Here is a 3,986-nt window from a genome sequence, read left to right on the forward strand (position 1 = left end):
CCCCCCCCGTGTTGTCTCATCTTGCCTGTGCTGTCTGGGCGGGGGAGCCCTGCCTCCTTTTGCCTTCCTCAGATCAATGCCCTGGCCACTCACTTTCTGATGTTGCACGACGGGAAATGCTTTGAATACTTACGACATGGCCGCTCACATTGATTGCCAAGATTGACAGCAGTAACCATCGCCTTCACTTGTTTCAGGAGGAAAAAAAAAATAATAATAATGAACCTGATTGTAACCAAATCTCCAGGCAACCCATCCGCAAACTTCTAACGATCGGGATCCTGCACAACCATGGCCCGGAGAAACACCAGCAGACTCTAGTTCATTTATTTTATTTATTTTATTTTATTTTACCGAATTACCACCCATTTATTCCTCTTTCTCTCTCCCCTTTCACCCCCTTCCCTCTTTTTTTTTTTTTTTTAAATGAAAATTCCCGAACCGCGTTGCAAAAAAAAAAAAAAGGAGGCTCTCCCAGTTCTTTGTGCCACACTGGATCCCGAGGAGGTAACCAGGGAAAAAAAGCCCTATTGTGTTGTATACCTGTTGTTTGCTGTGGTGTGTAGTGCTGCGTGGCTTGGTGGTGGTGGTGGCGGTTTAATGGGTTTTCGCTGGATTTATGTCGCTTTGCAGGAGAGAATCCGGTTCCCCCTGCGCTGTCTTTAATGGGTTGTTAGTTGCAATTGAGTGAAGCAGCAGCGTCCGGAGGTAGATCTGTTGTTTAGCTTTTAAAATTGCTGAATTCACCCCTTCCCCACTCACCCCCGCCCCAGGTCCAGAAGACAATGGGCCGATGATCACCACCCTCTGGGCTTCGCTGTTCGGCCAGTTTCAATCCACCTCACTGCCTGCTCCTCCAGCCCAGACGTCAACGGCTTCTCTTGGATTCCGGGGCTGTTTGAATCCCGAGGTTTCCGAGACGTTAAGGGACCCCAGTGCCTTGAAATCACAACACTTTCTCATCCTTCCCGAGTAGAGTTTATTTTAAAATGTAGTGACAGATCAGCGTTGTATTTTAAGATCACCCACGGCAGGCGAACACATGGTGCTGGGAAGATATTGTACGTAAGGAACTAACACGAGAGGGAGAAAGAGAGAGAGAGAGAGGAAAAATAAAATCCGAAATAAATCTTTGAGAGCAGAGCGCTGCTGTCATTACTCCGAAGTGCTCGCGCGGGTTTCTTTTCACGGATAACCCCAGCAGACACGGGATGGAGAAAGGCGAAGGGGGTTTAGTGGTGCCTTTACGTTCTCCGTTTAAGTTTGAGGTGGGTAACTGCTTTGAAGTTCGCCACAACCGAGTGCTATCCACGGAGCATGGAGTAACACAAAGCTACCGGAGTGGCGGCGGTGATGCTGGTTTTGGCCACACCGGGGCACTGTCCCGAGGATTCGCAGCTCTGTGGCGGCGCCTTATCTCTCCGAGCAGAGGGTTTGGATAAAGTTATACTGAAAACTTTAAAATTGATACCGCACCCTAATTTGTGATACACAGGGAGGGGGGAAGAAAGCAGTCCATCATCAGAGAGCTCCGTTTACACCCGGGGAAGGGGAGATGTGTGCCGCTTTGTGGCAACATTCGACTTGGGATTTCTTGCTGCCTTAGCTCTTTGCCGGAGGTCATGCAAATCGACCTTAAAAGAATGCATAAGCCATAAATTAAAATAAACCCTTAGCCAGAGGCTGATCCATAAGTAGACAATACCTAACCTGGACAAAACGGCTTCCTTTGCGAGCTGAAAAAAAGAATAGTGCCTAAACTAAATGCGAAGTAAGTTTTCAGGAGGTATTTCACTTACTATTATTATTATTATTATTCTTTAAAAACAAAATAGTGGCAGTTGCAACAAGCGAGCGCAGCTGTTTACAGACGGTGCTGTAGGGTACGAGCACGGCAAGGTGTGTCTGGCGGAGAGCGTGTTCTTTTCCTGGCTTTCACTACCTTCGAAGCTGTTTGGGTTTTGATTGGGGATAAGAAGCCTCTTTAACCGTATAAGCAATTTAATGTTTTATCTCGGATAACGCTGAAGAGTTTATGAACAAATCTGGGTTGCCTGCAAATGTCACATGCGCGCACACAAGCTGTGTCTGTATATAATAGTCTCGGGGCTTGTTTTTTTTTCCCGCAGTTTTTGACAATTGTTCCATTCATGATCCTGAAAGGAATCATCAGTGGGAGCTAATGAGTGTGCCTCTGCGGCTTGCCCTGCTCCGGGGAGGAGCGGGCACCGGCGCTGCCGCCGAGCCCGCTCGTGTAATGCATGCACGCGTGTACCGGCGGCGGGGTCGCCCCTGCGTGAGCGCGGCTGTGTGTAGATACGCGAGAGAGAACATATAGGCGTGATGCGAGCAGGTACTTCCACGGGTGCATTAATAACCGAGCTGCCAGAGAGCTGCTCCTCTGCCGAGAGAGCTTCCCAGCTCCCTTTCCGAGTCGGGCTGAGCAGCGTGGAGCAGTTAACCCGCTTTGCAGCAGGGGCTGTGCGCTTCAGCAGAGCAGGGCCTTGAGGTCAATCAGAGGCACCGATCATATCGATTTGATTGCTGTCTTTGCTTTCTGCGGACCGTTTCACGGCGGTGTTCGGTGGTTTGTTTTGTTGTTTGCTTTGGTTGGTGTTTTTTTTTTTTTTTTAAAGGACGGGCAGGAGTGAAAGTGGCAACGTGAAAAGACAATTAGTGTTGTGTCTGAGAGGCGGGGGGGGGCTGCAGGGAAAGTCAGCCTGGTGGGAGCCTGGGGACGACAGATTAGTTCTGTCCTAGGGGTGTTTCCCAAAAACATAGACGGTGAAACTTTCTGTGATAAAGTAATGTATCTTCGCCTGCTGTTTGTAGATAAGGTATATGTTTATTAAGCTAATTTAAATAGCCTTCGGCACACGAGCGGCACTTTGTTCCTACTGTTTTCTTTTACCCTCATTTTAACATTTTTGGTATTTCCATCTTCAGTGCTGATCGTGAGGGCATATTTATCCAGTCCCCAAACAGGGTTTGAAGTCCAAAAATTAACGAATTTCCCTTTCTGTATTCGTGTAATGGAGTAATTTTGAAACCTGTTTTGAGACTCCGACTTGACTTGACTTGTTTTATTGACGTGCTTGTGCCCACTCATTTAATTAAGCCATTATGCCATAAAGTAAATAAGAATGAATGTGAGATATGTGCATGTAGTCTGCCTTTACATACAAATATTTCCCTGGAAAAGATGCTTTAAAAAACTTTTTTCAGCACACCATGATTCCTCGGCAAGATCTTATTGCAGGTTTTTGTTTTGAGCCAGGATATTTCGCGTGTTTCTGTGGTCACAACGTTATATGCACACTACACTCGGAATATAAACAGCAAGCGTACCTAGCAGCTCATTCTAGTAAAACTAAGAAATAATCTATTTATAGTGAGTACATTTAAAAGAAAATAATGAGGTCATTTGGAGTATGCTGCAGTTTGAAGTAGCTCGACACCTGGCAGAAACTGCATATGCGTTTTCTTCAGACTCTGCACTATCCCTAACTTTTCCTTATAATACATTCTTGTGTTAAGTGAGAAAGGCTGCTTGTAAAACAATCCCCTGGCTGGTTCCAGCGTTGGGTGAAGCTGATCCTGTAATGGCATTTTGTTTTGAACAGTTGCTGTAGTTGAAGTTCCCTCATAAGGTAAGGTGGCACTGGGTCTGAAAGGAGGTCCAAATGCCACATTTATAATTAGACTGCCAATTCAGCACATTGTATCTATTGCTATACAGGGATATACTGCTGTGTCTGGTCTCTCAATAGACTGTATTCAGAATTAGCCAATTCAACTGCTTAAACTTTGGAGTCAAATTTAGAATAGGCAATGAGAGAAGGAAAGAAAGAAAACAATAATGCTTTCTTTTTTCCTCAGCTAGCTATTAAAAGCCAAAGAATATACGGAAACCAAACCAGGCACTGCACTTGGAATCAATGCACCAAGCGCAGCCTGGCCAGCCTCGCCTGCAAAACCGTTCTGAA

At 46.0% G+C, this 3,986-nt stretch overlaps 1 protein-coding gene and 1 long non-coding RNA gene across 4 annotated transcripts in view; one reads left to right on the forward strand and one right to left on the reverse strand.

Moving 5' to 3' along the window:
- Positions 1-766, reverse strand: part of LOC103920721 — a 3,805-nt gene extending 3,039 nt beyond the window's left edge. Inside the window, exons 1-2 of the long non-coding RNA XR_663811.1 lie at positions 544-766; positions 134-187 (exon numbers count right to left, since the gene is read on the reverse strand). This is a non-coding gene — a long non-coding RNA (uncharacterized LOC103920721). The remainder of the gene's footprint in view (positions 1-133; positions 188-543) is intronic.
- SOX6 (SRY (sex determining region Y)-box 6) overlaps positions 434-3,986 on the forward strand; it is a 375,092-nt gene continuing 371,539 nt past the window's right edge. For all 3 annotated transcript variants that reach the window (XM_009328553.1, XM_009328554.1, XM_009328559.1), the window contains exon 1: positions 434-507. The gene's annotated coding sequence lies outside the window, so the exon portion shown is untranslated. The remainder of the gene's footprint in view (positions 508-3,986) is intronic.

Source organism: Pygoscelis adeliae, unplaced genomic scaffold (assembly GCF_000699105.1).
Source record: "Pygoscelis adeliae isolate BGI_AS28 unplaced genomic scaffold, ASM69910v1 Scaffold166, whole genome shotgun sequence".
Lineage (NCBI taxonomy): Eukaryota > Metazoa > Chordata > Aves > Sphenisciformes > Spheniscidae > Pygoscelis > Pygoscelis adeliae.